General features: G+C 51.8%; 19 non-coding genes across 19 annotated transcripts; all 19 read left to right on the forward strand.

The window, feature by feature from the left end:
• Positions 1 to 426: 426 nt before the first annotated feature.
• Positions 427 to 617, forward strand: LOC142485548 (U2 spliceosomal RNA). The gene has a single exon (XR_012798570.1). It is a non-coding gene; the product is annotated as a U2 spliceosomal RNA (small nuclear RNA).
• An 823-nt stretch (positions 618 to 1,440) lies between these two features.
• Positions 1,441 to 1,631, forward strand: LOC142485560 (U2 spliceosomal RNA). Its single transcript, XR_012798581.1, has one exon. It is a non-coding gene; the product is annotated as a U2 spliceosomal RNA (small nuclear RNA).
• An 823-nt stretch (positions 1,632 to 2,454) lies between these two features.
• LOC142485571 (U2 spliceosomal RNA) lies at positions 2,455 to 2,645 on the forward strand. Its single transcript, XR_012798592.1, has one exon. It is a non-coding gene; the product is annotated as a U2 spliceosomal RNA (small nuclear RNA).
• An 823-nt stretch (positions 2,646 to 3,468) lies between these two features.
• LOC142485583 (U2 spliceosomal RNA) lies at positions 3,469 to 3,659 on the forward strand. The gene has a single exon (XR_012798603.1). It is a non-coding gene; the product is annotated as a U2 spliceosomal RNA (small nuclear RNA).
• Positions 3,660 to 4,482: 823 nt separating this feature from the next.
• On the forward strand, positions 4,483 to 4,673 carry LOC142485439 (U2 spliceosomal RNA). Its single transcript, XR_012798482.1, has one exon. It is a non-coding gene; the product is annotated as a U2 spliceosomal RNA (small nuclear RNA).
• Positions 4,674 to 5,496: 823 nt separating this feature from the next.
• Positions 5,497 to 5,687, forward strand: LOC142485450 (U2 spliceosomal RNA). The gene has a single exon (XR_012798493.1). It is a non-coding gene; the product is annotated as a U2 spliceosomal RNA (small nuclear RNA).
• Positions 5,688 to 6,509: 822 nt separating this feature from the next.
• On the forward strand, positions 6,510 to 6,700 carry LOC142485461 (U2 spliceosomal RNA). Its single transcript, XR_012798504.1, has one exon. It is a non-coding gene; the product is annotated as a U2 spliceosomal RNA (small nuclear RNA).
• An 823-nt stretch (positions 6,701 to 7,523) lies between these two features.
• LOC142485472 (U2 spliceosomal RNA) lies at positions 7,524 to 7,714 on the forward strand. Its single transcript, XR_012798515.1, has one exon. It is a non-coding gene; the product is annotated as a U2 spliceosomal RNA (small nuclear RNA).
• Positions 7,715 to 8,537: 823 nt separating this feature from the next.
• On the forward strand, positions 8,538 to 8,728 carry LOC142485484 (U2 spliceosomal RNA). The gene has a single exon (XR_012798527.1). It is a non-coding gene; the product is annotated as a U2 spliceosomal RNA (small nuclear RNA).
• An 823-nt stretch (positions 8,729 to 9,551) lies between these two features.
• Positions 9,552 to 9,742, forward strand: LOC142485495 (U2 spliceosomal RNA). Its single transcript, XR_012798538.1, has one exon. It is a non-coding gene; the product is annotated as a U2 spliceosomal RNA (small nuclear RNA).
• An 824-nt stretch (positions 9,743 to 10,566) lies between these two features.
• LOC142485506 (U2 spliceosomal RNA) lies at positions 10,567 to 10,757 on the forward strand. Its single transcript, XR_012798549.1, has one exon. It is a non-coding gene; the product is annotated as a U2 spliceosomal RNA (small nuclear RNA).
• An 823-nt stretch (positions 10,758 to 11,580) lies between these two features.
• LOC142485517 (U2 spliceosomal RNA) lies at positions 11,581 to 11,771 on the forward strand. Its single transcript, XR_012798555.1, has one exon. It is a non-coding gene; the product is annotated as a U2 spliceosomal RNA (small nuclear RNA).
• Positions 11,772 to 12,594: 823 nt separating this feature from the next.
• Positions 12,595 to 12,785, forward strand: LOC142485529 (U2 spliceosomal RNA). Its single transcript, XR_012798560.1, has one exon. It is a non-coding gene; the product is annotated as a U2 spliceosomal RNA (small nuclear RNA).
• An 823-nt stretch (positions 12,786 to 13,608) lies between these two features.
• On the forward strand, positions 13,609 to 13,799 carry LOC142485542 (U2 spliceosomal RNA). Its single transcript, XR_012798568.1, has one exon. It is a non-coding gene; the product is annotated as a U2 spliceosomal RNA (small nuclear RNA).
• An 823-nt stretch (positions 13,800 to 14,622) lies between these two features.
• On the forward strand, positions 14,623 to 14,813 carry LOC142485549 (U2 spliceosomal RNA). Its single transcript, XR_012798571.1, has one exon. It is a non-coding gene; the product is annotated as a U2 spliceosomal RNA (small nuclear RNA).
• An 823-nt stretch (positions 14,814 to 15,636) lies between these two features.
• LOC142485550 (U2 spliceosomal RNA) lies at positions 15,637 to 15,827 on the forward strand. Its single transcript, XR_012798572.1, has one exon. It is a non-coding gene; the product is annotated as a U2 spliceosomal RNA (small nuclear RNA).
• An 823-nt stretch (positions 15,828 to 16,650) lies between these two features.
• Positions 16,651 to 16,841, forward strand: LOC142485552 (U2 spliceosomal RNA). The gene has a single exon (XR_012798573.1). It is a non-coding gene; the product is annotated as a U2 spliceosomal RNA (small nuclear RNA).
• An 823-nt stretch (positions 16,842 to 17,664) lies between these two features.
• On the forward strand, positions 17,665 to 17,855 carry LOC142485553 (U2 spliceosomal RNA). The gene has a single exon (XR_012798574.1). It is a non-coding gene; the product is annotated as a U2 spliceosomal RNA (small nuclear RNA).
• Positions 17,856 to 18,678: 823 nt separating this feature from the next.
• On the forward strand, positions 18,679 to 18,869 carry LOC142485554 (U2 spliceosomal RNA). The gene has a single exon (XR_012798575.1). It is a non-coding gene; the product is annotated as a U2 spliceosomal RNA (small nuclear RNA).
• The last annotated feature ends 172 nt before the right edge of the window (positions 18,870 to 19,041 follow it).

Raw genomic sequence — 19,041 nt, forward strand, 5'->3', positions numbered from 1 at the left:
TAAAAGCCCAGCCACTGGCTGCTTGCATGCTTGCTGCCTGAGTTTCATGGCAGCCCGGACGAGTCGGCTAGCAGAGAAAAAGTGGGCGGTTCCTATGCAAATAAGCAGACGAAGCCTGGTGCCGGAAAAAGAACTGGAAGCATGTGCCTTTTTGGCTGTTTGCTGGCCATGCGGGCCCCCCCAGCAGTGTGTGCGGCTGCTTTTCTTTACTCCATAGAAAGTCTTTGGCTTTTGCATCCGTCGTCGTCGTCGCCGCCGCTGCTGCATAGACTCCCCGGGGCTGTGTCGGGAGGAGCGGAGGGACTGGAGGCAGGCCTGCTGGGGGAGGAGGCGAGCGGGCAGCCAGCGGCTTCCCTCTGCCCTTCTCCCTAAAGCGTAGCGCCCCTGGCCGTCGGGCGGCGCTCAGGCGGGGGCCCATTTCTGGTTATCGCTTCTCGGCCTTTTGGCTAAGATCAAGTGTAGTATCTGTTCTTATCAGTTTAATATCTGATACGTCCCCTATCTGGGGACCATATATTAAATGGATTTTTAGAACAGGGAGATGGAAGAAGAGCTTGCTCTGTCCACTCCACGCATTGACCTGGTATTGCAGTACCTCCAGGACCGGTGCACTTCCCTTTGGGGATATTTGGCTTGTATCAAAAAATAGAAACAAATGACTGTCTGACAGAAAAAAAACAAACATGCATTTTTGGCTCTTTCTTTTGCAAAGAAAGAAGAAGATGAAATGACGACAAAATAAAGCCTCCTTCTTTTTGCTGTGTCTTGTTTGCTCTTTTGCGTGGCTTCTTACTTTCTTTTCTTTTCAGCTCCTCCTCGCATGGAGCAGGAGTGCCGCCTGCTGCCTAGCCTAATTCAGTCCGAACGAGCAGATGCCTAAGAAACTCCTGTTGAAGCTGTATCCAAATAGCCTGCATAGCAAACACTGCAGCAGCAAGCAGCAAGCAGCAAGCAGCAAATGCCTTGACTTGCTGGCTTCTTGTCACAATGGCTGGCTGGCTGAAATGACCTGAACTGAAAAGCCCAGCCACTGGCTGCTTGCATGCTTGCTGCCTGAGTTTCATGGCAGCCCGGACGAGTCGGCTAGCAGAGAAAAAGTGGGCGGTTCCTATGCAAATAAGCAGACGAAGCCTGGTGCCGGAAAAAGAACTGGAAGCATGTGCCTTTTTGGCTGTTTGCTGGCCATGCGGGCCCCCCAGCAGTGTGTGCGGCTGCTTTTCTTTACTCCATAGAAAGTCTTTGGCTTTTGCATCCGTCGTCGTCGTCGCCGCCGCTGCTGCATAGACTCCCCGGGGCTGTGTCGGGAGGAGCGGAGGGACTGGAGGCAGGCCTGCTGGGGGAGGAGGCGAGCGGGCAGCCAGCGGCTCCCTCTGCCCTTCTCCCTAAAGCGTAGCGCCCCTGGCCGTCGGGCGGCGCTCAGGCGGGGGCCCATTTCTGGTTATCGCTTCTCGGCCTTTTGGCTAAGATCAAGTGTAGTATCTGTTCTTATCAGTTTAATATCTGATACGTCCCCTATCTGGGGACCATATATTAAATGGATTTTTAGAACAGGGAGATGGAAGAAGAGCTTGCTCTGTCCACTCCACGCATTGACCTGGTATTGCAGTACCTCCAGGACCGGTGCACTTCCCTTTGGGGATATTTGGCTTGTATCAAAAAATAGAAACAAATGACTGTCTGACAGAAAAAAAACAAACATGCATTTTTGGCTCTTTCTTTTGCAAAGAAAGAAGAAGATGAAATGACGACAAAATAAAGCCTCCTTCTTTTTGCTGTGTCTTGTTTGCTCTTTTGCGTGGCTTCTTACTTTCTTTTCTTTTCAGCTCCTCCTCGCATGGAGCAGGAGTGCCGCCTGCTGCCTAGCCTAATTCAGTCCGAACGAGCAGATGCCTAAGAAACTCCTGTTGAAGCTGTATCCAAATAGCCTGCATAGCAAACACTGCAGCAGCAAGCAGCAAGCAGCAAGCAGCAAATGCCTTGACTTGCTGGCTTCTTGTCACAATGGCTGGCTGGCTGAAATGACCTGAACTGAAAAGCCCAGCCACTGGCTGCTTGCATGCTTGCTGCCTGAGTTTCATGGCAGCCCGGACGAGTCGGCTAGCAGAGAAAAAGTGGGCGGTTCCTATGCAAATAAGCAGACGAAGCCTGGTGCCGGAAAAAGAACTGGAAGCATGTGCCTTTTTGGCTGTTTGCTGGCCATGCGGGCCCCCCAGCAGTGTGTGCGGCTGCTTTTCTTTACTCCATAGAAAGTCTTTGGCTTTTGCATCCGTCGTCGTCGTCGCCGCCGCTGCTGCATAGACTCCCCGGGGCTGTGTCGGGAGGAGCGGAGGGACTGGAGGCAGGCCTGCTGGGGGAGGAGGCGAGCGGGCAGCCAGCGGCTCCCTCTGCCCTTCTCCCTAAAGCGTAGCGCCCCTGGCCGTCGGGCGGCGCTCAGGCGGGGGCCCATTTCTGGTTATCGCTTCTCGGCCTTTTGGCTAAGATCAAGTGTAGTATCTGTTCTTATCAGTTTAATATCTGATACGTCCCCTATCTGGGGACCATATATTAAATGGATTTTTAGAACAGGGAGATGGAAGAAGAGCTTGCTCTGTCCACTCCACGCATTGACCTGGTATTGCAGTACCTCCAGGACCGGTGCACTTCCCTTTGGGGATATTTGGCTTGTATCAAAAAATAGAAACAAATGACTGTCTGACAGAAAAAAAACAAACATGCATTTTTGGCTCTTTCTTTTGCAAAGAAAGAAGAAGATGAAATGACGACAAAATAAAGCCTCCTTCTTTTTGCTGTGTCTTGTTTGCTCTTTTGCGTGGCTTCTTACTTTCTTTTCTTTTCAGCTCCTCCTCGCATGGAGCAGGAGTGCCGCCTGCTGCCTAGCCTAATTCAGTCCGAACGAGCAGATGCCTAAGAAACTCCTGTTGAAGCTGTATCCAAATAGCCTGCATAGCAAACACTGCAGCAGCAAGCAGCAAGCAGCAAGCAGCAAATGCCTTGACTTGCTGGCTTCTTGTCACAATGGCTGGCTGGCTGAAATGACCTGAACTGAAAAGCCCAGCCACTGGCTGCTTGCATGCTTGCTGCCTGAGTTTCATGGCAGCCCGGACGAGTCGGCTAGCAGAGAAAAAGTGGGCGGTTCCTATGCAAATAAGCAGACGAAGCCTGGTGCCGGAAAAAGAACTGGAAGCATGTGCCTTTTTGGCTGTTTGCTGGCCATGCGGGCCCCCCAGCAGTGTGTGCGGCTGCTTTTCTTTACTCCATAGAAAGTCTTTGGCTTTTGCATCCGTCGTCGTCGTCGCCGCCGCTGCTGCATAGACTCCCCGGGGCTGTGTCGGGAGGAGCGGAGGGACTGGAGGCAGGCCTGCTGGGGGAGGAGGCGAGCGGGCAGCCAGCGGCTCCCTCTGCCCTTCTCCCTAAAGCGTAGCGCCCCTGGCCGTCGGGCGGCGCTCAGGCGGGGGCCCATTTCTGGTTATCGCTTCTCGGCCTTTTGGCTAAGATCAAGTGTAGTATCTGTTCTTATCAGTTTAATATCTGATACGTCCCCTATCTGGGGACCATATATTAAATGGATTTTTAGAACAGGGAGATGGAAGAAGAGCTTGCTCTGTCCACTCCACGCATTGACCTGGTATTGCAGTACCTCCAGGACCGGTGCACTTCCCTTTGGGGATATTTGGCTTGTATCAAAAAATAGAAACAAATGACTGTCTGACAGAAAAAAAACAAACATGCATTTTTGGCTCTTTCTTTTGCAAAGAAAGAAGAAGATGAAATGACGACAAAATAAAGCCTCCTTCTTTTTGCTGTGTCTTGTTTGCTCTTTTGCGTGGCTTCTTACTTTCTTTTCTTTTCAGCTCCTCCTCGCATGGAGCAGGAGTGCCGCCTGCTGCCTAGCCTAATTCAGTCCGAACGAGCAGATGCCTAAGAAACTCCTGTTGAAGCTGTATCCAAATAGCCTGCATAGCAAACACTGCAGCAGCAAGCAGCAAGCAGCAAGCAGCAAATGCCTTGACTTGCTGGCTTCTTGTCACAATGGCTGGCTGGCTGAAATGACCTGAACTGAAAAGCCCAGCCACTGGCTGCTTGCATGCTTGCTGCCTGAGTTTCATGGCAGCCCGGACGAGTCGGCTAGCAGAGAAAAAGTGGGCGGTTCCTATGCAAATAAGCAGACGAAGCCTGGTGCCGGAAAAAGAACTGGAAGCATGTGCCTTTTTGGCTGTTTGCTGGCCATGCGGGCCCCCCAGCAGTGTGTGCGGCTGCTTTTCTTTACTCCATAGAAAGTCTTTGGCTTTTGCATCCGTCGTCGTCGTCGCCGCCGCTGCTGCATAGACTCCCCGGGGCTGTGTCGGGAGGAGCGGAGGGACTGGAGGCAGGCCTGCTGGGGGAGGAGGCGAGCGGGCAGCCAGCGGCTCCCTCTGCCCTTCTCCCTAAAGCGTAGCGCCCCTGGCCGTCGGGCGGCGCTCAGGCGGGGGCCCATTTCTGGTTATCGCTTCTCGGCCTTTTGGCTAAGATCAAGTGTAGTATCTGTTCTTATCAGTTTAATATCTGATACGTCCCCTATCTGGGGACCATATATTAAATGGATTTTTAGAACAGGGAGATGGAAGAAGAGCTTGCTCTGTCCACTCCACGCATTGACCTGGTATTGCAGTACCTCCAGGACCGGTGCACTTCCCTTTGGGGATATTTGGCTTGTATCAAAAAATAGAAACAAATGACTGTCTGACAGAAAAAAAACAAACATGCATTTTTGGCTCTTTCTTTTGCAAAGAAAGAAGAAGATGAAATGACGACAAAATAAAGCCTCCTTCTTTTTGCTGTGTCTTGTTTGCTCTTTTGCGTGGCTTCTTACTTTCTTTTCTTTTCAGCTCCTCCTCGCATGGAGCAGGAGTGCCGCCTGCTGCCTAGCCTAATTCAGTCCGAACGAGCAGATGCCTAAGAAACTCCTGTTGAAGCTGTATCCAAATAGCCTGCATAGCAAACACTGCAGCAGCAAGCAGCAAGCAGCAAGCAGCAAATGCCTTGACTTGCTGGCTTCTTGTCACAATGGCTGGCTGGCTGAAATGACCTGAACTGAAAAGCCCAGCCACTGGCTGCTTGCATGCTTGCTGCCTGAGTTTCATGGCAGCCCGGACGAGTCGGCTAGCAGAGAAAAAGTGGGCGGTTCCTATGCAAATAAGCAGACGAAGCCTGGTGCCGGAAAAAGAACTGGAAGCATGTGCCTTTTTGGCTGTTTGCTGGCCATGCGGGCCCCCCAGCAGTGTGTGCGGCTGCTTTTCTTTACTCCATAGAAAGTCTTTGGCTTTTGCATCCGTCGTCGTCGTCGCCGCCGCTGCTGCATAGACTCCCCGGGGCTGTGTCGGGAGGAGCGGAGGGACTGGAGGCAGGCCTGCTGGGGGAGGAGGCGAGCGGGCAGCCAGCGGCTCCCTCTGCCCTTCTCCCTAAAGCGTAGCGCCCCTGGCCGTCGGGCGGCGCTCAGGCGGGGGCCCATTTCTGGTTATCGCTTCTCGGCCTTTTGGCTAAGATCAAGTGTAGTATCTGTTCTTATCAGTTTAATATCTGATACGTCCCCTATCTGGGGACCATATATTAAATGGATTTTTAGAACAGGGAGATGGAAGAAGAGCTTGCTCTGTCCACTCCACGCATTGACCTGGTATTGCAGTACCTCCAGGACCGGTGCACTTCCCTTTGGGGATATTTGGCTTGTATCAAAAAATAGAAACAAATGACTGTCTGACAGAAAAAAAACAAACATGCATTTTTGGCTCTTTCTTTTGCAAAGAAAGAAGAAGATGAAATGACGACAAAATAAAGCCTCCTTCTTTTTGCTGTGTCTTGTTTGCTCTTTTGCGTGGCTTCTTACTTTCTTTTCTTTTCAGCTCCTCCTCGCATGGAGCAGGAGTGCCGCCTGCTGCCTAGCCTAATTCAGTCCGAACGAGCAGATGCCTAAGAAACTCCTGTTGAAGCTGTATCCAAATAGCCTGCATAGCAAACACTGCAGCAGCAAGCAGCAAGCAGCAAGCAGCAAATGCCTTGACTTGCTGGCTTCTTGTCACAATGGCTGGCTGGCTGAAATGACCTGAACTGAAAAGCCCAGCCACTGGCTGCTTGCATGCTGCTGCCTGAGTTTCATGGCAGCCCGGACGAGTCGGCTAGCAGAGAAAAAGTGGGCGGTTCCTATGCAAATAAGCAGACGAAGCCTGGTGCCGGAAAAAGAACTGGAAGCATGTGCCTTTTTGGCTGTTTGCTGGCCATGCGGGCCCCCCAGCAGTGTGTGCGGCTGCTTTTCTTTACTCCATAGAAAGTCTTTGGCTTTTGCATCCGTCGTCGTCGTCGCCGCCGCTGCTGCATAGACTCCCCGGGGCTGTGTCGGGAGGAGCGGAGGGACTGGAGGCAGGCCTGCTGGGGGAGGAGGCGAGCGGGCAGCCAGCGGCTCCCTCTGCCCTTCTCCCTAAAGCGTAGCGCCCCTGGCCGTCGGGCGGCGCTCAGGCGGGGGCCCATTTCTGGTTATCGCTTCTCGGCCTTTTGGCTAAGATCAAGTGTAGTATCTGTTCTTATCAGTTTAATATCTGATACGTCCCCTATCTGGGGACCATATATTAAATGGATTTTTAGAACAGGGAGATGGAAGAAGAGCTTGCTCTGTCCACTCCACGCATTGACCTGGTATTGCAGTACCTCCAGGACCGGTGCACTTCCCTTTGGGGATATTTGGCTTGTATCAAAAAATAGAAACAAATGACTGTCTGACAGAAAAAAAACAAACATGCATTTTTGGCTCTTTCTTTTGCAAAGAAAGAAGAAGATGAAATGACGACAAAATAAAGCCTCCTTCTTTTTGCTGTGTCTTGTTTGCTCTTTTGCGTGGCTTCTTACTTTCTTTTCTTTTCAGCTCCTCCTCGCATGGAGCAGGAGTGCCGCCTGCTGCCTAGCCTAATTCAGTCCGAACGAGCAGATGCCTAAGAAACTCCTGTTGAAGCTGTATCCAAATAGCCTGCATAGCAAACACTGCAGCAGCAAGCAGCAAGCAGCAAGCAGCAAATGCCTTGACTTGCTGGCTTCTTGTCACAATGGCTGGCTGGCTGAAATGACCTGAACTGAAAAGCCCAGCCACTGGCTGCTTGCATGCTTGCTGCCTGAGTTTCATGGCAGCCCGGACGAGTCGGCTAGCAGAGAAAAAGTGGGCGGTTCCTATGCAAATAAGCAGACGAAGCCTGGTGCCGGAAAAAGAACTGGAAGCATGTGCCTTTTTGGCTGTTTGCTGGCCATGCGGGCCCCCCAGCAGTGTGTGCGGCTGCTTTTCTTTACTCCATAGAAAGTCTTTGGCTTTTGCATCCGTCGTCGTCGTCGCCGCCGCTGCTGCATAGACTCCCCGGGGCTGTGTCGGGAGGAGCGGAGGGACTGGAGGCAGGCCTGCTGGGGGAGGAGGCGAGCGGGCAGCCAGCGGCTCCCTCTGCCCTTCTCCCTAAAGCGTAGCGCCCCTGGCCGTCGGGCGGCGCTCAGGCGGGGGCCCATTTCTGGTTATCGCTTCTCGGCCTTTTGGCTAAGATCAAGTGTAGTATCTGTTCTTATCAGTTTAATATCTGATACGTCCCCTATCTGGGGACCATATATTAAATGGATTTTTAGAACAGGGAGATGGAAGAAGAGCTTGCTCTGTCCACTCCACGCATTGACCTGGTATTGCAGTACCTCCAGGACCGGTGCACTTCCCTTTGGGGATATTTGGCTTGTATCAAAAAATAGAAACAAATGACTGTCTGACAGAAAAAAAACAAACATGCATTTTTGGCTCTTTCTTTTGCAAAGAAAGAAGAAGATGAAATGACGACAAAATAAAGCCTCCTTCTTTTTGCTGTGTCTTGTTTGCTCTTTTGCGTGGCTTCTTACTTTCTTTTCTTTTCAGCTCCTCCTCGCATGGAGCAGGAGTGCCGCCTGCTGCCTAGCCTAATTCAGTCCGAACGAGCAGATGCCTAAGAAACTCCTGTTGAAGCTGTATCCAAATAGCCTGCATAGCAAACACTGCAGCAGCAAGCAGCAAGCAGCAAGCAGCAAATGCCTTGACTTGCTGGCTTCTTGTCACAATGGCTGGCTGGCTGAAATGACCTGAACTGAAAAGCCCAGCCACTGGCTGCTTGCATGCTTGCTGCCTGAGTTTCATGGCAGCCCGGACGAGTCGGCTAGCAGAGAAAAAGTGGGCGGTTCCTATGCAAATAAGCAGACGAAGCCTGGTGCCGGAAAAAGAACTGGAAGCATGTGCCTTTTTGGCTGTTTGCTGGCCATGCGGGCCCCCCAGCAGTGTGTGCGGCTGCTTTTCTTTACTCCATAGAAAGTCTTTGGCTTTTGCATCCGTCGTCGTCGTCGCCGCCGCTGCTGCATAGACTCCCCGGGGCTGTGTCGGGAGGAGCGGAGGGACTGGAGGCAGGCCTGCTGGGGGAGGAGGCGAGCGGGCAGCCAGCGGCTCCCTCTGCCCTTCTCCCTAAAGCGTAGCGCCCCTGGCCGTCGGGCGGCGCTCAGGCGGGGGCCCATTTCTGGTTATCGCTTCTCGGCCTTTTGGCTAAGATCAAGTGTAGTATCTGTTCTTATCAGTTTAATATCTGATACGTCCCCTATCTGGGGACCATATATTAAATGGATTTTTAGAACAGGGAGATGGAAGAAGAGCTTGCTCTGTCCACTCCACGCATTGACCTGGTATTGCAGTACCTCCAGGACCGGTGCACTTCCCTTTGGGGATATTTGGCTTGTATCAAAAAATAGAAACAAATGACTGTCTGACAGAAAAAAAACAAACATGCATTTTTGGCTCTTTCTTTTGCAAAGAAAGAAGAAGATGAAATGACGACAAAATAAAGCCTCCTTCTTTTTGCTGTGTCTTGTTTGCTCTTTTGCGTGGCTTCTTACTTTCTTTTCTTTTCAGCTCCTCCTCGCATGGAGCAGGAGTGCCGCCTGCTGCCTAGCCTAATTCAGTCCGAACGAGCAGATGCCTAAGAAACTCCTGTTGAAGCTGTATCCAAATAGCCTGCATAGCAAACACTGCAGCAGCAAGCAGCAAGCAGCAAGCAGCAAATGCCTTGACTTGCTGGCTTCTTGTCACAATGGCTGGCTGGCTGAAATGACCTGAACTGAAAAGCCCAGCCACTGGCTGCTTGCATGCTTGCTGCCTGAGTTTCATGGCAGCCCGGACGAGTCGGCTAGCAGAGAAAAAGTGGGCGGTTCCTATGCAAATAAGCAGACGAAGCCTGGTGCCGGAAAAAGAACTGGAAGCATGTGCCTTTTTGGCTGTTTGCTGGCCATGCGGGCCCCCCAGCAGTGTGTGCGGCTGCTTTTCTTTACTCCATAGAAAGTCTTTGGCTTTTGCATCCGTCGTCGTCGTCGCCGCCGCTGCTGCATAGACTCCCCGGGGCTGTGTCGGGAGGAGCGGAGGGACTGGAGGCAGGCCTGCTGGGGGAGGAGGCGAGCGGGCAGCCAGCGGCTCCCTCTGCCCTTCTCCCTAAAGCGTAGCGCCCCTGGCCGTCGGGCGGCGCTCAGGCGGGGGCCCATTTCTGGTTATCGCTTCTCGGCCTTTTGGCTAAGATCAAGTGTAGTATCTGTTCTTATCAGTTTAATATCTGATACGTCCCCTATCTGGGGACCATATATTAAATGGATTTTTAGAACAGGGAGATGGAAGAAGAGCTTGCTCTGTCCACTCCACGCATTGACCTGGTATTGCAGTACCTCCAGGACCGGTGCACTTCCCTTTGGGGATATTTGGCTTGTATCAAAAAATAGAAACAAATGACTGTCTGACAGAAAAAAAACAAACATGCATTTTTGGCTCTTTCTTTTGCAAAGAAAGAAGAAGATGAAATGACGACAAAATAAAGCCTCCTTCTTTTTGCTGTGTCTTGTTTGCTCTTTTGCGTGGCTTCTTACTTTCTTTTCTTTTCAGCTCCTCCTCGCATGGAGCAGGAGTGCCGCCTGCTGCCTAGCCTAATTCAGTCCGAACGAGCAGATGCCTAAGAAACTCCTGTTGAAGCTGTATCCAAATAGCCTGCATAGCAAACACTGCAGCAGCAAGCAGCAAGCAGCAAGCAGCAAATGCCTTGACTTGCTGGCTTCTTGTCACAATGGCTGGCTGGCTGAAATGACCTGAACTGAAAAGCCCAGCCACTGGCTGCTTGCATGCTTGCTGCCTGAGTTTCATGGCAGCCCGGACGAGTCGGCTAGCAGAGAAAAAGTGGGCGGTTCCTATGCAAATAAGCAGACGAAGCCTGGTGCCGGAAAAAGAACTGGAAGCATGTGCCTTTTTGGCTGTTTGCTGGCCATGCGGGCCCCCCAGCAGTGTGTGCGGCTGCTTTTCTTTACTCCATAGAAAGTCTTTGGCTTTTGCATCCGTCGTCGTCGTCGCCGCCGCTGCTGCATAGACTCCCCGGGGCTGTGTCGGGAGGAGCGGAGGGACTGGAGGCAGGCCTGCTGGGGGAGGAGGCGAGCGGGCAGCCAGCGGCTCCCTCTGCCCTTCTCCCTAAAGCGTAGCGCCCCTGGCCGTCGGGCGGCGCTCAGGCGGGGCGCCCATTTCTGGTTATCGCTTCTCGGCCTTTTGGCTAAGATCAAGTGTAGTATCTGTTCTTATCAGTTTAATATCTGATACGTCCCCTATCTGGGGACCATATATTAAATGGATTTTTAGAACAGGGAGATGGAAGAAGAGCTTGCTCTGTCCACTCCACGCATTGACCTGGTATTGCAGTACCTCCAGGACCGGTGCACTTCCCTTTGGGGATATTTGGCTTGTATCAAAAAATAGAAACAAATGACTGTCTGACAGAAAAAAAACAAACATGCATTTTTGGCTCTTTCTTTTGCAAAGAAAGAAGAAGATGAAATGACGACAAAATAAAGCCTCCTTCTTTTTGCTGTGTCTTGTTTGCTCTTTTGCGTGGCTTCTTACTTTCTTTTCTTTTCAGCTCCTCCTCGCATGGAGCAGGAGTGCCGCCTGCTGCCTAGCCTAATTCAGTCCGAACGAGCAGATGCCTAAGAAACTCCTGTTGAAGCTGTATCCAAATAGCCTGCATAGCAAACACTGCAGCAGCAAGCAGCAAGCAGCAAGCAGCAAATGCCTTGACTTGCTGGCTTCTTGTCACAATGGCTGGCTGGCTGAAATGACCTGAACTGAAAAGCCCAGCCACTGGCTGCTTGCATGCTTGCTGCCTGAGTTTCATGGCAGCCCGGACGAGTCGGCTAGCAGAGAAAAAGTGGGCGGTTCCTATGCAAATAAGCAGACGAAGCCTGGTGCCGGAAAAAGAACTGGAAGCATGTGCCTTTTTGGCTGTTTGCTGGCCATGCGGGCCCCCCAGCAGTGTGTGCGGCTGCTTTTCTTTACTCCATAGAAAGTCTTTGGCTTTTGCATCCGTCGTCGTCGTCGCCGCCGCTGCTGCATAGACTCCCCGGGGCTGTGTCGGGAGGAGCGGAGGGACTGGAGGCAGGCCTGCTGGGGGAGGAGGCGAGCGGGCAGCCAGCGGCTCCCTCTGCCCTTCTCCCTAAAGCGTAGCGCCCCTGGCCGTCGGGCGGCGCTCAGGCGGGGGCCCATTTCTGGTTATCGCTTCTCGGCCTTTTGGCTAAGATCAAGTGTAGTATCTGTTCTTATCAGTTTAATATCTGATACGTCCCCTATCTGGGGACCATATATTAAATGGATTTTTAGAACAGGGAGATGGAAGAAGAGCTTGCTCTGTCCACTCCACGCATTGACCTGGTATTGCAGTACCTCCAGGACCGGTGCACTTCCCTTTGGGGATATTTGGCTTGTATCAAAAAATAGAAACAAATGACTGTCTGACAGAAAAAAAACAAACATGCATTTTTGGCTCTTTCTTTTGCAAAGAAAGAAGAAGATGAAATGACGACAAAATAAAGCCTCCTTCTTTTTGCTGTGTCTTGTTTGCTCTTTTGCGTGGCTTCTTACTTTCTTTTCTTTTCAGCTCCTCCTCGCATGGAGCAGGAGTGCCGCCTGCTGCCTAGCCTAATTCAGTCCGAACGAGCAGATGCCTAAGAAACTCCTGTTGAAGCTGTATCCAAATAGCCTGCATAGCAAACACTGCAGCAGCAAGCAGCAAGCAGCAAGCAGCAAATGCCTTGACTTGCTGGCTTCTTGTCACAATGGCTGGCTGGCTGAAATGACCTGAACTGAAAAGCCCAGCCACTGGCTGCTTGCATGCTTGCTGCCTGAGTTTCATGGCAGCCCGGACGAGTCGGCTAGCAGAGAAAAAGTGGGCGGTTCCTATGCAAATAAGCAGACGAAGCCTGGTGCCGGAAAAAGAACTGGAAGCATGTGCCTTTTTGGCTGTTTGCTGGCCATGCGGGCCCCCCAGCAGTGTGTGCGGCTGCTTTTCTTTACTCCATAGAAAGTCTTTGGCTTTTGCATCCGTCGTCGTCGTCGCCGCCGCTGCTGCATAGACTCCCCGGGGCTGTGTCGGGAGGAGCGGAGGGACTGGAGGCAGGCCTGCTGGGGGAGGAGGCGAGCGGGCAGCCAGCGGCTCCCTCTGCCCTTCTCCCTAAAGCGTAGCGCCCCTGGCCGTCGGGCGGCGCTCAGGCGGGGGCCCATTTCTGGTTATCGCTTCTCGGCCTTTTGGCTAAGATCAAGTGTAGTATCTGTTCTTATCAGTTTAATATCTGATACGTCCCCTATCTGGGGACCATATATTAAATGGATTTTTAGAACAGGGAGATGGAAGAAGAGCTTGCTCTGTCCACTCCACGCATTGACCTGGTATTGCAGTACCTCCAGGACCGGTGCACTTCCCTTTGGGGATATTTGGCTTGTATCAAAAAATAGAAACAAATGACTGTCTGACAGAAAAAAAACAAACATGCATTTTTGGCTCTTTCTTTTGCAAAGAAAGAAGAAGATGAAATGACGACAAAATAAAGCCTCCTTCTTTTTGCTGTGTCTTGTTTGCTCTTTTGCGTGGCTTCTTACTTTCTTTTCTTTTCAGCTCCTCCTCGCATGGAGCAGGAGTGCCGCCTGCTGCCTAGCCTAATTCAGTCCGAACGAGCAGATGCCTAAGAAACTCCTGTTGAAGCTGTATCCAAATAGCCTGCATAGCAAACACTGCAGCAGCAAGCAGCAAGCAGCAAGCAGCAAATGCCTTGACTTGCTGGCTTCTTGTCACAATGGCTGGCTGGCTGAAATGACCTGAACTGAAAAGCCCAGCCACTGGCTGCTTGCATGCTTGCTGCCTGAGTTTCATGGCAGCCCGGACGAGTCGGCTAGCAGAGAAAAAGTGGGCGGTTCCTATGCAAATAAGCAGACGAAGCCTGGTGCCGGAAAAAGAACTGGAAGCATGTGCCTTTTTGGCTGTTTGCTGGCCATGCGGGCCCCCCAGCAGTGTGTGCGGCTGCTTTTCTTTACTCCATAGAAAGTCTTTGGCTTTTGCATCCGTCGTCGTCGTCGCCGCCGCTGCTGCATAGACTCCCCGGGGCTGTGTCGGGAGGAGCGGAGGGACTGGAGGCAGGCCTGCTGGGGGAGGAGGCGAGCGGGCAGCCAGCGGCTCCCTCTGCCCTTCTCCCTAAAGCGTAGCGCCCCTGGCCGTCGGGCGGCGCTCAGGCGGGGGCCCATTTCTGGTTATCGCTTCTCGGCCTTTTGGCTAAGATCAAGTGTAGTATCTGTTCTTATCAGTTTAATATCTGATACGTCCCCTATCTGGGGACCATATATTAAATGGATTTTTAGAACAGGGAGATGGAAGAAGAGCTTGCTCTGTCCACTCCACGCATTGACCTGGTATTGCAGTACCTCCAGGACCGGTGCACTTCCCTTTGGGGATATTTGGCTTGTATCAAAAAATAGAAACAAATGACTGTCTGACAGAAAAAAAACAAACATGCATTTTTGGCTCTTTCTTTTGCAAAGAAAGAAGAAGATGAAATGACGACAAAATAAAGCCTCCTTCTTTTTGCTGTGTCTTGTTTGCTCTTTTGCGTGGCTTCTTACTTTCTTTTCTTTTCAGCTCCTCCTCGCATGGAGCAGGAGTGCCGCCTGCTGCCTAGCCTAATTCAGTCCGAACGAGCAGATGCCTAAGAAACTCCTGTTGAAGCTGTATCCAAATAGCCTGCATAGCAAACACTGCAGCAGCAAGCAGCAAGCAGCAAGCAGCAAATGCCTTGACTTGCTGGCTTCTTGTCACAATGGCTGGCTGGCTGAAATGACCTGAACTGAAAAGCCCAGCCACTGGCTGCTTGCATGCTTGCTGCCTGAGTTTCATGGCAGCCCGGACGAGTCGGCTAGCAGAGAAAAAGTGGGCGGTTCCTATGCAAATAAGCAGACGAAGCCTGGTGCCGGAAAAAGAACTGGAAGCATGTGCCTTTTTGGCTGTTTGCTGGCCATGCGGGCCCCCCAGCAGTGTGTGCGGCTGCTTTTCTTTACTCCATAGAAAGTCTTTGGCTTTTGCATCCGTCGTCGTCGTCGCCGCCGCTGCTGCATAGACTCCCCGGGGCTGTGTCGGGAGGAGCGGAGGGACTGGAGGCAGGCCTGCTGGGGGAGGAGGCGAGCGGGCAGCCAGCGGCTCCCTCTGCCCTTCTCCCTAAAGCGTAGCGCCCCTGGCCGTCGGGCGGCGCTCAGGCGGGGGCCCATTTCTGGTTATCGCTTCTCGGCCTTTTGGCTAAGATCAAGTGTAGTATCTGTTCTTATCAGTTTAATATCTGATACGTCCCCTATCTGGGGACCATATATTAAATGGATTTTTAGAACAGGGAGATGGAAGAAGAGCTTGCTCTGTCCACTCCACGCATTGACCTGGTATTGCAGTACCTCCAGGACCGGTGCACTTCCCTTTGGGGATATTTGGCTTGTATCAAAAAATAGAAACAAATGACTGTCTGACAGAAAAAAAACAAACATGCATTTTTGGCTCTTTCTTTTGCAAAGAAAGAAGAAGATGAAATGACGACAAAATAAAGCCTCCTTCTTTTTGCTGTGTCTTGTTTGCTCTTTTGCGTGGCTTCTTACTTTCTTTTCTTTTCAGCTCCTCCTCGCATGGAGCAGGAGTGCCGCCTGCTGCCTAGCCTAATTCAGTCCGAACGAGCAGATGCCTAAGAAACTCCTGTTGAAGCTGTATCCAAATAGCCTGCATAGCAAACACTGCAGCAGCAAGCAGCAAGCAGCAAGCAGCAAATGCCTTGACTTGCTGGCTTCTTGTCACAATGGCTGGCTGGCTGAAATGACCTGAACTGAAAAGCCCAGCCACTGGCTGCTTGCATGCTTGCTGCCTGAGTTTCATGGCAGCCCGGACGAGTCGGCTAGCAGAGAAAAAGTGGGCGGTTCCTATGCAAATAAGCAGACGAAGCCTGGTGCCGGAAAAAGAACTGGAAGCATGTGCCTTTTTGGCTGTTTGCTGGCCATGCGGGCCCCCCAGCAGTGTGTGCGGCTGCTTTTCTTTACTCCATAGAAAGTCTTTGGCTTTTGCATCCGTCGTCGTCGTCGCCGCCGCTGCTGCATAGACTCCCCGGGGCTGTGTCGGGAGGAGCGGAGGGACTGGAGGCAGGCCTGCTGGGGGAGGAGGCGAGCGGGCAGCCAGCGGCTCCCTCTGCCCTTCTCCCTAAAGCGTAGCGCCCCTGGCCGTCGGGCGGCGCTCAGGCGGGGGCCCATTTCTGGTTATCGCTTCTCGGCCTTTTGGCTAAGATCAAGTGTAGTATCTGTTCTTATCAGTTTAATATCTGATACGTCCCCTATCTGGGGACCATATATTAAATGGATTTTTAGAACAGGGAGATGGAAGAAGAGCTTGCTCTGTCCACTCCACGCATTGACCTGGTATTGCAGTACCTCCAGGACCGGTGCACTTCCCTTTGGGGATATTTGGCTTGTATCAAAAAATAGAAACAAATGACTGTCTGACAGAAAAAAAACAAACATGCATTTTTGGCTCTTTCTTTTGCAAAGAAAGAAGAAGATGAAATGACGACAAAATAAAGCCTCCTTCTTTTTGCTGTGTCTTGTTTGCTCTTTTGCGTGGCTTCTTACTTTCTTTTCTTTTCAGCTCCTCCTCGCATGGAGCAGGAGTGCCGCCTGCTGCCTAGCCTAATTCAGTCCGAACGAGCAGATGCCTAAGAAACTCCTGTTGAAGCTGTATCCAAATAGCCTGCATAGCAAACACTGCAGCAGCAAGCAGCAAGCAGCAAGCAGCAAATGCCTTGACTTGCTGGCTTCTTGTCACAATGGCTGGCTGGCTGAAATGACCTGAACTGAAAAGCCCAGCCACTGGCTGCTTGCATGCTTGCTGCCTGAGTTTCATGGCAGCCCGGACGAGTCGGCTAGCAGAGAAAAAGTGGGCGGTTCCTATGCAAATAAGCAGACGAAGCCTGGTGCCGGAAAAAGAACTGGAAGCATGTGCCTTTTTGGCTGTTTGCTGGCCATGCGGGCCCCCCAGCAGTGTGTGCGGCTGCTTTTCTTTACTCCATAGAAAGTCTTTGGCTTTTGCATCCGTCGTCGTCGTCGCCGCCGCTGCTGCATAGACTCCCCGGGGCTGTGTCGGGAGGAGCGGAGGGACTGGAGGCAGGCCTGCTGGGGGAGGAGGCGAGCGGGCAGCCAGCGGCTCCCTCTGCCCTTCTCCCTAAAGCGTAGCGCCCCTGGCCGTCGGGCGGCGCTCAGGCGGGGGCCCATTTCTGGTTATCGCTTCTCGGCCTTTTGGCTAAGATCAAGTGTAGTATCTGTTCTTATCAGTTTAATATCTGATACGTCCCCTATCTGGGGACCATATATTAAATGGATTTTTAGAACAGGGAGATGGAAGAAGAGCTTGCTCTGTCCACTCCACGCATTGACCTGGTATTGCAGTACCTCCAGGACCGGTGCACTTCCCTTTGGGGATATTTGGCTTGTATCAAAAAATAGAAACAAATGACTGTCTGACAGAAAAAAAACAAACATGCATTTTTGGCTCTTTCTTTTGCAAAGAAAGAAGAAGATGAAATGACGACAAAATAAAGCCTCCTTCTTTTTGCTGTGTCTTGTTTGCTCTTTTGCGTGGCTTCTTACTTTCTTTTCTTTTCAGCTCCTCCTCGCATGGAGCAGGAGTGCCGCCTGCTGCCTAGCCTAATTCAGTCCGAACGAGCAGATGCCTAAGAAACTCCTGTTGAAGCTGTATCCAAATAGCCTGCATAGCAAACACTGCAGCAGCAAGCAGCAAGCAGCAAGCAGCAAATGCCTTGACTTGCTGGCTTCTTGTCACAATGGCTGGCTGGCTGAAATGACCTGAACTGAAAAGCCCAGCCACTGGCTGCTTGCATGCTTGCTGCCTGAGTTTCATGGCAGCCCGGACGAGTCGGCTAGCAGAGAAAAAGTGGGCGGTTCCTATGCAAATAAGCAGACGAAGCCTGGTGCCGGAAAAAGAACTGGAAGCATGTGCCTTTTTGGCTGTTTGCTGGCCATGCGGGCCCCCCAGCAGTGTGTGCGGCTGCTTTTCTTTACTCCATAGAAAGTCTTTGGCTTTTGCATCCGTCGTCGTCGTCGCCGCCGCTGCTGCATAGACTCCCCGGGGCTGTGTCGGGAGGAGCGGAGGGACTGGAGGCAGGCCTGCTGGGGGAGGAGGCGAGCGGGCAGCCAGCGGCTCCCTCTGCCCTTCTCCCTAAAGCGTAGCGCCCCTGGCCGTCGGGCGGCGCTCAGGCGGGGGCCCATTTCTGGTTATCGCTTCTCGGCCTTTTGGCTAAGATCAAGTGTAGTATCTGTTCTTATCAGTTTAATATCTGATACGTCCCCTATCTGGGGACCATATATTAAATGGATTTTTAGAACAGGGAGATGGAAGAAGAGCTTGCTCTGTCCACTCCACGCATTGACCTGGTATTGCAGTACCTCCAGGACCGGTGCACTTCCCTTTGGGGATATTTGGCTTGTATCAAAAAATAGAAACAAATGACTGTCTGACAGAAAAAAAACAAACATGCATTTTTGGCTCTTTCTTTTGCAAAGAAAGAAGAAGATGAAATGACGACAAAATAAAGCCTCCTTCTTTTTGCTGTGTCTTGTTTGCTCTTTTGCGTGGCTTCTTACTTTCTTTTCTTTTCAGCTCCTCCTCGCATGGAGCAGGAGTGCCGCCTGCTGCCTAGCCTAATTCAGTCCGAACGAGCAGATGCCTAAGAAACTCCTGTTGAAGCTGTATCCAAATAGCCTGCATAGCAAACACTGCAGCAGCAAGCAGCAAGCAGCAAGCAGCAAATGCCTTGACTTGCTGGCTTCTTGTCACAATGGCTGGCTGGCTGAAATGACCTGAACTGAAAAGCCCAGCCACTGGCTGCTTGCATGCTTGCTGCCTGAGTTTCATGGCAGCCCGGACGAGTCGGCTAGCAGAGAAAAAGTGGGCGGTTCCTATGCAAATAAGCAGACGAAGCCTGGTGCCGGAAAAAGAACTGGAAGCATGTGCCTTTTTGGCTGTTTGCTGGCCATGCGGGCCCCCCAGCAGTGTGTGCGGCTGCTTTTCTTTACTCCATAGAAAGTCTTTGGCTTTTGCATCCGTCGTCGTCGTCGCCGCCGCTGCTGCATAGACTCCCCGGGGCTGTGTCGGGAGGAGCGGAGGGACTGGAGGCAGGCCTGCTGGGGGAGGAGGCGAGCGGGCAGCCAGCGGCTCCCTCTGCCCTTCTCCCTAAAGCGTAGCGCCCCTGGCCGTCGGGCGGCGCTCAGGCGGGGGCCCATTTCTGGTTATCGCTTCTCGGCCTTTTGGCTAAGATCAAGTGTAGTATCTGTTCTTATCAGTTTAATATCTGATACGTCCCCTATCTGGGGACCATATATTAAATGGATTTTTAGAACAGGGAGATGGAAGAAGAGCTTGCTCTGTCCACTCCACGCATTGACCTGGTATTGCAGTACCTCCAGGACCGGTGCACTTCCCTTTGGGGATATTTGGCTTGTATCAAAAAATAGAAACAAATGACTGTCTGACAGAAAAAAAACAAACATGCATTTTTGGCTCTTTCTTTTGCAAAGAAAGAAGAAGATGAAATGACGACAAAATAAAGCCTCCTTCTTTTTGCTGTGTCTTGTTTGCTCTTTTGCGTGGCTTC

The sequence above is a fragment of the Ascaphus truei genome, unplaced genomic scaffold (assembly GCF_040206685.1).
Source record: "Ascaphus truei isolate aAscTru1 unplaced genomic scaffold, aAscTru1.hap1 HAP1_SCAFFOLD_605, whole genome shotgun sequence".
NCBI classification, from domain to species: Eukaryota; Metazoa; Chordata; class Amphibia; order Anura; family Ascaphidae; genus Ascaphus; species Ascaphus truei.